Source organism: Triticum dicoccoides, chromosome 2B (genome assembly GCF_002162155.2).
Source record: "Triticum dicoccoides isolate Atlit2015 ecotype Zavitan chromosome 2B, WEW_v2.0, whole genome shotgun sequence".
Taxonomy (NCBI): domain Eukaryota; kingdom Viridiplantae; phylum Streptophyta; class Magnoliopsida; order Poales; family Poaceae; genus Triticum; species Triticum dicoccoides.
The window spans coordinates 528758141-528768941 of NC_041383.1; positions in this window are offsets into that span (position 1 = coordinate 528758141).

A 10801-nucleotide genomic window follows, 5' to 3' on the forward strand; every position below is an offset into this window, starting at 1 on the left:
TAATGAATCAACACGCGACTACCTCACGTGCTGGGGCGAGCTTCGGAACTCCTGCGAGGGCGTGCACGAGGTGCAGGCTATCGAGTACTTCACTGCCGGGTGCCGAGAGGGCACCCTCCTCAAGCACAGGCTCCTCTACGACGAGCCAGAGACCCTCGACGAACTGCTAGTTATAGCTGACAAGTACGCCACGGCCGACTATTCCATAAAGACAGAGATCCAAGTCAATGCGGCTGGCAAGGTGACTCCTCAGGCTCCCAGAACTCCGGCTGGGGACACCAGTCGGCATCAACAACAGAATGACAACAAGTGTAAGGCCCAGCCGCCGACTCCCAACAGTCGGCAAGTGGCAACAGTTGAAGATCAGCAGCCGGAGGGGCAGCCTCCGGCCAAGAGGCAGAAAGGTGGCAAATCCAATTGGTTGCCAGCCTTCTCCTATGAGCAGACTTTGGATGGTCCCTGCAAGTTCCACAGCGGCGCGAAGCCGTCAAACCATACCACCCGAAAGTGCCACTGGCTCACCAGAATCGCTAAGGGAGACGGCCTCATTCCTCTGCCGCCTGCTGGGCCGCCGCCTCCACCGCCACCCCAGCAGCCGGCGGCTCGGCCAGTCGGCATGGTGCAAGACGAGTTCCCAGAAGAGAACAGAGCCTACATGGTGTTCACCAGTGTGGCAGATGACCGGTGCAGCAGGCGCCAACAGCAGCAAGAAGTAAATGTAGTGGCAAAAGATACTCCAGAGTTCATGCATTGGTCCGAGAGGCCTATCAGTTGGAGTAGAGCGGATCACCCAGAGGTGATGCCGAGTCCGGGTTCCTATGCCCTGGTCCTAGGTGCCACCTTGGACACTGATAGGCGGGCCGCCCGCTTTTCAAGAGTTCTGATAGATGGAGGCAGCAGCATCAACATCCTGTACAAGGACACCATGGAGAAGCTAGGAATCAAGCGAAGACAGCTGCAGAGCAGCCGGACTGTGTTCCATGGAATTGTACCCGGCCTTTCCTGTTCGCCAATCGGCAAGATCCTGTTAGACGTCCTCTTCGGAGACAAAGATCATTTCCGCCGAGAGCCGGTCTGGTTTGAAGTAGTGGACGTGGAAAGCCCATACCACGCACTATTTGGCCGACCTGCTTTGGCCAAGTTCATGGCGGTTCCTCACTACGCCTACCTCAAGATGAAGATGCCGAGTTCCAAGGGGATTCTGACCGTAGCCGGCGACTACCGGAAGTCGTCCACCTGCGCGGCCGAGAGCAGCCAGCTGGCCGAGCCCCTGGTGATCGCGGCTGAGAAGCGGCTCCTTGACCGAGTCGTGGCGATGGCCGGAAAGCAGCCAGAGATGTCGCCCGACCCCAAGGAGTCGGAAGCAGAAGGATCATTCAAGCCGGCCAAAGAGACCAAGAGGATACCCTTGGACCCGGAGCACCCAGAGAGATACGCTGTCGTAGGTACAAACCTCGACAGCAAATAGGAAGGCGAGCTCGTCGATTTCCTCCGTGAGAATCGAGACATCTTTGCATGGTCCCCCACGAACATGCCAGGTGTACCGACGGAATTCGCCGAGCACAAGCTACACGTCAGGCCAGATGTGAAACCCGTCAGGCAGCCCTTGCGCCGCCTGTCAGAAGAGAAGAGAAGAGTTGTTGGAGAGGAGATAGCCTGGCTTCTTGCGGCCGGCTTCATCATGGAAGTGTTTTTTCCAGAGTGGCTGGCAAACCCGGTTTTGGTACTGAAGAAAAACAAGCAGTGGCGGATGTGCATTGACTACACAAGCCTCAACAAAGCCTGCCCAAAGGATCCGTTTTCCCTGCCAAGAATCGATCAGGTGATAGACTCCACAGCCGGATGTGAGCTGCTGAGTTTCCTAGATGCATATTCAGGATATCACCCGATCAAGCTGAACCCGGCAGACAGACTGAAGACCGCCTTCATCACACCATTTGGAGCCTTCTGCTACCTGACAATGACGTTCGGCTTGAGGAATGCCGGCGCCACCTTTCAGCGTTGCATGCAGAAGTGCCTCCTCAAGCAACTCGGCAGGAATGCCCATGTCTATGTGGATGATGTGGTAGTGAAGACGGAGAAGCGTGGGACGCTATTGGAAGACCTCAAGGAGACCTTTGAAAATCTGCGCCGATTCCAGATCAAGCTCAACCCTGAGAAGTGCGTTTTTAGAGTACCAACCGGCCAGCTCCTTGGCTTCCTGGTCCGAACGCGGCATAGAGTGCAACCCCGTGAAGATCAAGGCCATCGAGAGGATGGAGGTACCCAGCCGACTGTTAGATGTGCAGAAGTTCACCGGCTGTTTGGCATCCATCAGCCGATTCATCAATCGGCTGGGCGAGAAAGCTCTGCCCTTGTATCAATTGATGAAGAAGACCACCTTTTTTGAGTGGAACCACAAGGCGGATGAGGCATTTCTCCAACTGAAGAAGATGTTGACTGCTCCCCCTGTGTTGGCGGCTCCGACTCCCAAAGAGCCCATGCTCTTGTACATCGCCGCCACCAGCCGAGTAGTCAGCACAGTCATCGTAGTCGAGCTCAAGGAGGAAGGCAAGGCGCTCCCTATCCAGAGACTGGTATATTACCTGAGCGAGGTACTGTCGACCTCCAAGCAGAACTACCCTCACTACCACAAGATGTGCTACGGTGTGCATTTCGCCGCTAAGAAGCTGAAGCCTTACTTTCAAGAACATCCAATCACCGTAGTTTGCACGGCTCCGTTGGCCGAGATCATTGGAAGCCGAGACGCCTCGGGCCGAGTAGCCAAATGGGCCATAGACCTGGCTCCTTACACCATCTACTACCAGCCCCGCACCACCATCAAGTCACAAGCGCTGGCCGACTTCCTCGTCGACTGGGCCGAGACCCAGTACCTGCCACCAGTGCCTGACTCCACCCATTGGCAGATGCATTTCGACGGCTCCAAGATGCGCACCAGCCTGGGAGCCGGCGTCGTCCTCACCTCCCCCAAAGGCGACAAGCTCAAGTATGTGCTACACATCCACTTTGCCGCCTCCAACAACGTCGCCGAATATGAGGCGCTCATTCATGGGCTCCGGCTTGCCAAAGAACTCGGCATTCGCCGGATCCTGTGCTATGGCGACTCCGACTTGGTGGTTTAGCAATCATCCGGCGACTGGGACGCCAAAGACGCAAACATGGTGAGCTACCGCTTCCTGGTGCAGCAGCTCAGCGGATACTTCGAGGGGTGCGAATTCCTTCACGTGCCAAGAAATGACAATGAACAAGCAGACGCCTTGGCACGAGTCGGCTCTACCCGCCAAGCAATACCTTCCGGCGTCGCTCTTCAGCGCCTCCTCAAGCCGTCTATCAAGCCTACACCAGAGTCAGACTCCATTTTCGGGCCGGCTCCTCCAGAAATAGTCGCATCCGACTCCAGAGCCCCAGCAGACGGACCCAAGAAAACCACAGTCGAATCCGGCCCGAGGACTTCAGAGCCCGGCCCGGGGACTGCGCTAGTCGGCCCGGGGACTTCAGAGCCTCGCCCGGGGACTGCGCCAGTCGGCCCAGGGACTCCGTCAATCCAGCAAGCGGCCGCAGACTCCAGCCCACCGCCTCCCAGCCCAGCCACCCTTGTACAAGTTGTTGTGGCAGTAGTTGAAGAAATAGCAGCACCCTCATGGGCACAACCCATCCTCAAGTTTCTAGTAAATAGAGAGCTGCCGACTGATGAGGTCTTGGCTCGGCAAGTGCAATGCTGGGCGGCAGCATACGCTATAGTCAACAGAGAGTTAGTCAGGCGTAGTGTCACTGGTGTCTACCAGCGCTGCGTAGAGCCAGAACAAGGCCAAGCAATCCTCAGATACATTCATCAGGGCGAGTGCGGCCACCATGCGGCTTCAAGGGCACTCGTCGCCAAAGCTTTTCGGCACAGTTTCTTTTGGCCGACTGCCCTGGAAGAGGCTAAAGAGTTAGTCCAAAAATGCAAGGGGTGCCAGAAGTTCCGCTCCAAGCCACTTCAGCCGGCTTCCGCGCTGAAGACAATTCCCATCGCCTGGCCCTTTGCAGTTTGGGGCCTGGACATGGTGGGACCATTCAAGACGGCCCGAGGCGGCCTAACTCATCTGCTTGTCGCGATGGACAAGTTCACCAAGTGGATAGAAGCAAAGCCCATCAAGAAGTTGAACGTGCCGACTGCAGTGACTTTCATCGCCGACATCACGGTGCGGTATGGCATACCGCACAGCATCATCACCGACAATGGCACAAACTTTGCCAAAGGCGCCTTGGCCCGTTTCTGCGCGACGCAGGGCAACCGACTGGACTTAGCGTCCGTTGCCCATCCACAGTCAAACGGCCAGGTGGAACGAGCAAACGGCCTCATCCTGTCCGGCATCAAGCCTCGACTAGTCGAACCACTCGAGCGTTCGGCTGGCTGTTGGGTTGAGGAGCTACCAGCCGTCCTCTGGAGTCTGCGCACGACTCCAAACAAGTCAACTGGCTTCACGTCTTTCTTCCTCGTCTACGGTGCCAAAGCCGTCATCCCAACGGATATAGAGTTCGACTCTCCACGAGTCACCATGTACACCGAAGAGGAAGCTGAAGAAGCACGCCAAGATGGCGTCGACCTGCTGGAAGAGGGCCGGCTGTTAGCACTCAGCCGGTCCGGCATCTACCAGCAGAGTCTGCGCCGATACTACAACCGAAAGGTCAAGCCGAGATCATTTCAAGAGGGCGACCTTGTGCTCTGGCTGATTCACAGAACAGCCGGCCAGCACAAGTTGTCGGCACCTTGGGAAGGTCCCTTCATCATCAGCAAGGTGCTGGGCAATGGCTCCTACTACCTAATCGACGCTCAGAAGCCTCGAGCGCGCAAGAGGGACGACTCCGGCAAAGAAACAGAGCGCCCGTGGAACGCAAATCTTCTTCAAAGATTTTACAGTTGATGCAGTATGTATCACACTACCCCCTTTGTATTAAAATACTAAGACCTTGGGCCCCCCCGAGACGAGCTCGGGGACTGCCTTTTTGTTATATGTATGATAAGAATCACGCTTCTGATATGCTACTCTTTTTATCATACCGTCTGGCACCGGGTCCGACTAGTCGGCCCGGGGACTTGCCGTCTTGCGCTATGAAATGCTTCCTGCAGTCGGACAAGTAGTGTGTTGCGCTCAAGCCGTCTCCTGTCGAAAGCCGCAGCTCGCAGAGCGACTGTTGGTAGGCGGAGAACAAGCAAGAACGAGTGCACACACGGAAAAATGGCTAAGGACCTAAAGCGCAGGCATAGCTCAAGCCGGCTCCCAGCCTCTCTCTGCAGAGCCGACTCATGAGTAGTCGACTCGCCATCGTAGCCTCTATCAAAGACGGCCGACTCTTGAGTAGTTGGCCTGTCGCTTTCTAGTCGACTTGCTAAAGAAACTCTAAACGGCCAAGTACTTGCCTTCCCGAAGTAGCCAAGCACTTGACCCAGCGACAGTCCGCGGAGCGGCTGTCCAGCTGGCAAGGCAGCAACTAAAGGAAGGCGGCAAAGGAAAAAGCCTAAAGAGCAATAAGAAACGAAAGACGGAAATCAGATAAATATTTACATAGGCCCTTGGCCGAGTCTTCGAATAGAAGTTCAAGATACACCCCGCGGGTGGAACTGTTCGAATCTAATAAAGTGTTCAAAAGATTACTAAGGACAGATAAACAGAGGTGGAAAAAGCAGCCTAGGAGACGGCATCCGGGACCGGAGGATCGGAGGAGACGGCGGTGTCAGGCGCCGGGGCAGTCGGCTGGGCGATCTCGGTTTGGTCGCCTCCGGCGGCAGTCGCCTTGTCTCCGCGTGGCTCGTTGCTGGAGGCACGATCGAGCTGAGGCTGGCCGCCTGCTCCGTCTTCTGGCGCCTCCGCCTCGCCTCCGTCCTCCGCCTCGTCCTCCTCCTCGGCGCTGGAGTCGATCACCTCCGCCGAGTCTTCGCCATACTCCGGGTTCATCCCAAACCAGTCCAGCGGCACTTCCTCGCCGCCTTCAGCCCGCTCGGGCACGAAGACACTGGTGTCCGTGTACTCGGCGATGGCCGCCGTGCGCTCGACAAGGGCGTACTCCACGGCCTCCAGCTCGGCCTGGGCTTCTGACCGGAACACGGCCAGACGGTCCAGGTCCAGCCCCGGATACCACGCCTTGACGAACTCCAAGGCCGGGCGTGCTCCGGCCCGGGCCGAGAAGACGGCCGGCGGCGACTTCCAGCCAGTCGGCGGTCCGACTGGCGGTGCGCAGAGCCGGCATATCTGGCCACAGGGCGGCAACCGCCTGGGCGCCGGCACGCTGAAGCCGGCGCAGCAGCCGGTGAGCCAGACGAAGACGGGCTTCAATGCTCAGGAGCTGCTCGTCGATGGTTCGGGGGGCATTAGCGGCGACCTCCTCACCCTTCGCCCTTCGCGCCTCTCGAGCAGCCTCGATGGACAGAGGGACTGCCTGTGAATGACCAGGAAAGAAGTCTGCCAAGACAAAAAAGAAGAAAGTCGAAAAATCAGAAGTCGGCCTGACATATCGTCGGAAGCCCGAAGAAACGAAAGAAACTTACCATCAACGATGTCCTCGATCTCGTGGTAGCTGGAAGTCAGCATCGCCTTCCTGTCGGTCCAGGCGGAGCGCTCGCTCTCGAACTCGGCCATGAGAGCGGCCTCCCGCATCTTGGCCTCGTCCTGTGCCTTTTGGAGCAGCTCCTTCTGCTCGGCCAGCTGCGCCGCCAGCAGGTCACGCTCTTTAGCGAGCTTGCCGCGCTCCTCCTCCTTGGAACGCCGAACGGTATTGGCCTCGCCCAGCTGCTCCTGAAGAGCGGCGTTGGCACCTGAAGAATGAAAGAAGAGACAAGTAAGTCGTCAGTAAGGTAGATCGCCGGGAAGATCCGGCCCGACTGCTCAGCAGTCGGCCCGAATCTCGGGGACTACAGCCCGCGGGTGCGCCAGCGCGCCCCCACGAAGAAGGAAGAAAAGAGCTTACCCCGGCTTTCCGCCAAGTCGGCGGTCCGCTTGTTCAACTCCTCAACATTGCGGTTGAAGGCAGTGGCGCGGAGGTTATGATACTCCTACAAAAAGCCAATGAAGACAAAGTCAGTATTCGGAACTCGCCAGAGGGAGTTCCGAACCGCCTGCTCAGCAGCCGGCCCGGAACTCGGGGACTACACCCAGTGGGTGCACTGGCGCGCCCCCATAGAGAAAAACAAGAATCAGAAAGAAGAAGAAAACGTACTCGGACAGATGTCCGCGCGGCCAGATGTGCCCTGGTGCAGACTTGAAGGGCGTCGCTTTCAGCGCGCAGCTTCGCCTGGACGTCCAGGAGCGCTTGGTTCAGCGGTCTGGTGCCGCCTCCACGCAACCACCCGATGGGCGCGGCACTGGAGGCCTCGACGTCCAGGGTCGCCGAGCTGGCAGTGCCGGTTTCCCGAGGTCACAGCGCCGAGGTCGCCCTCTCAAGACGGCGGCGCACCGGCGTGACGACTTGAAGAAGCAGCCGCGCCTCGGCCTCGTCCGCGGTCGGCGGCTCCGACTGGCCCACCGGCTGTTTGCCGTGCGGTCTCCCAGACGGTGGCGGAGGCGGCGGTGGTGGCACGAGGGTGTCCGAGCTAGAAGCCTCGCCGCCCTCCTCCACGAGGGGGTTCTCTGTGCCGACCTCTCCGGTCTGCCCCGTGAACTCCGGAGGCGGCGGCGCCGACGACAATGGGGGGACGAGCATCGCCGATCGGCAACACGCGGCCTCCTCGGCACGCCGTTTTGCCACAGGGGCGGCTTCGGCATCATCCAGCTTCTTCTGGGCGTTGGCGGCCGCCTTCTCGGCCTGCGCTTTCTCCAGGCGGTTGGCCTCCTCCTCGTCGCGCTTCTCCTGCACGTTCCGCTCCGTCGCCTCCCGGAGGTGGGCGGCAGGATCGTCCCGCCGAGTGTTGGCGGACGTCTCTGCCGACCCCATGACAGAGGGGATGGCGACTCTCTCAAGGGATAGGGGGGCCCTGAAGAAGAACGGAGGGAGAATAAAGGAAAACTCGGACAAGACTCAACGAAGGAAAATGAAAAGCATAAAGACTTACGCTGAGACTAGCGGCGGCCTTCTCACTTCCCTTCGGAAGCGGTTGGCCTTCGCGGCCGCCTCCTCCCGTTTAGTCGCGGCGGCCGCCCCCTTGAGCTTCTTCAACTTGCCGCCGGGCGCACTAGGCCCGGTGTGACACCTCTTCGCCCCGCCTTGGCCAGCCAGGCCGGCTCTTGGCTGGTGGCGCGGGGCGACTTCCCCGTCGGCGTCGTCATCCGGCCAGTCGGCGAAGGTGGCCGAGGGCCTGAAGCCGCCGTCTGCCCCTTCTCCGCCGCCTTCGGCGTAGGCTTCCATCGCCGCCGCCCCCAAGTCAGGGTCGTCGACATCGCTGTCCGTGTGATCAGGGACATACTCACGGGGTTGTCTCGTGGCGCCAGCTGCAGGCTCCATGAGGGGGTTCTAGCCAGAAGAAACCAACAAGAGTTAGAAGCCGGAGTCGGCTGCAGAGAAGACAAAACTACAGGAAGATGCGACTTACCACTGGTGGGGGGTTGTCGCGCAAATACGGCTCCTTGCCGAATTGCCAGTCCTATGTGAACTCGCAGTGCGCGATATGGTTCACCAAGTTCTCCACCTCCTTGCGGGGCATCTCCTTGGTGCTCATCCGACTTGGGTCTCGGAGGCCGCTCATCTGACAAATCAGGTGAGGCCGGCCTTGGAGCGGGAGGACTCGGCGCGCCACGAAGGCGGCCAGAAGGTCGGATCCGACGAGGCCCTCCAACTGCAGCAAGACTCGGAGTCGCGCTACGGCGGCGGCTCCGGAGGGAGTCAGCAACCTGGCTTGGTGAGACCAGCTGGGGAGCCTCCCAGTTAGGGGGGCAGCGTTGAAGGGCGGCAGGTTGACCCAGTCGCCGTCGATGGAGAGGTTCTTCATGTAGAAGTATGAGCGCTGCCACATCTTCACCGACTTTATCAGCGAGATGGGAGGAAAGGGGTTGTCGGCTGTCGAGCGCCGCACCACGACGTATGTGCCGCGCTGAGCCGGAATGCCGGCGACTTGCGTGCCGAGCTTCGAAGAGAAGAATTCTCCCCACAGCTCGAGGGTGGGGAGAACGCCAAGGAAACCTTCGCACAGAGTGGCGAAGGCGGAGAGCAACACCACCGTATTTGGAGTAAGGTGGTGTGGTTGAAGGCTGTGAAACTCCAAGAACATGCGGAAGAAACCGCTCGCCGGCAGCCCCAGGCCGCGCATGAGGTGCGAGCGGAAGATGACCCGCTCGCCCTCCTCCGGCACCGGTCGGGTCTCTCCCACCGGCGCGGGGCGGGTGCGCACGAGGTCCGCGCTGGGGAGGCGGCGTGTCTGGCGGAGGAACTCGATGTGTTCCTCCTCCACCTCCGAGCCGTCCCATACGCCGGAGCGCACGGCGGGGGCCGCGGCGGAGGAAGAGCTCATCGCCGCGGTGAGGAGTGTTCTCGCTCGACGGCGGGGGCAGGAGGAAGAGAAGGCAAGATGAGGCGGGAGAGTGGGGGAGAAGGGTGCGCGTGCGGTGCCTCCACGCTCCTCCCCGCCTATTTATAGCCCTGTGGGCTGAGGAGTCGAGGGGGCGGGCGTGGGATTAACTACGCACGATGCCCCACGCCGCCCCACGATCTACCCCACGAAGTTACTGCGCGCAGTAACAACGTGGGGGAAACCAACCGTCCACGGCCGCAACGGATCCGTTCGTATGCCGAGGCACGGTAGTGGCGGGCCCCGCCTGACGGCCCGTCCTGTCGCGCGCGTGGGCAGGCAGACTGTCCTCTCCACGTGGCGTCGCACGATAGGGCTGCCTCGATGGCAGCAGGGAATCGTATCAGGCATGCCGCCTGGTTTCCCGCCGCGGCTTTTTAGCCGCGGTCCCTCGCAAGAAGATCCTAATTTCAACGAGTCGGCCAAAGAGAAGACGGCAGCCGAGTTCCAGAGTCTGCACGGGGAAGGTTGAAACTGTTGAAGCCCCACAAGGCGGTGTCCGCGGGGCTTCACCAGCTTCGGGGACTACTGTCGGAGTAGTGGGCAACGGGTAGGCTAACCCGGGTCCCAGGATCTTTCAAGACATCGGGGCAGGCCGCGCCCCTCAAGCCGAGTCCCAGACGGCGACTCCAAGACAAGCCGAGTCCCAGACGGCGACTCCAAGACAAGCCGAGTCCCAGATGGCGACTCCAAGACAAGCCGAGTCCCAGACGGCGACTCCAAGACGAGCCGACTCTAAGCTGGCGACCTCCAGAGAGGTCGACTATGGGAGTCGGCCCCTGACTCCTCCCGAAGCCCGATGCGGGGTACGGTCGCGGCGTGGCCGTTCCCACTGCCTACGAGGGACCGGCATGGCTACAGTGAGCCGTATTGCCGGAAGATCTCCGGCGAGGCAGGGCACTGTTGCCATGCCTGCCCTGACCTCAGCCACAGTGTGCAACGCACTGTACCCATGACGCCGGCCTGTACGGCCCAAAGACCGCGGGGCCGCCTGTCAGTGGGTGGACCGAAGACGGCCTGAGCGCCCCGAAGATGGACCTGTGGGAGTCGGCCTCCCTGGAGTCGGCCACCTCCTCCCCAGGGCCCCACGAGCCAGTAACCAGATAGGATGGGGAATGGCGACAGTGGTCGCTCGATAGACGGCGGCACTGTTGCCACGACCCAATGACCAAGCCTGCGTCATCAGGGGTGCCGCACAATGTCAAGCCTGTCCGCGGGACCCGCCAGTCGGCGGGCCCCAGAAGCCGGCGGGACGGACGGCGGTATGAGAGACAGACGGCTGGGACCCGCGCCTAGCCGGATTACCATTGTACCCCCCGAGGG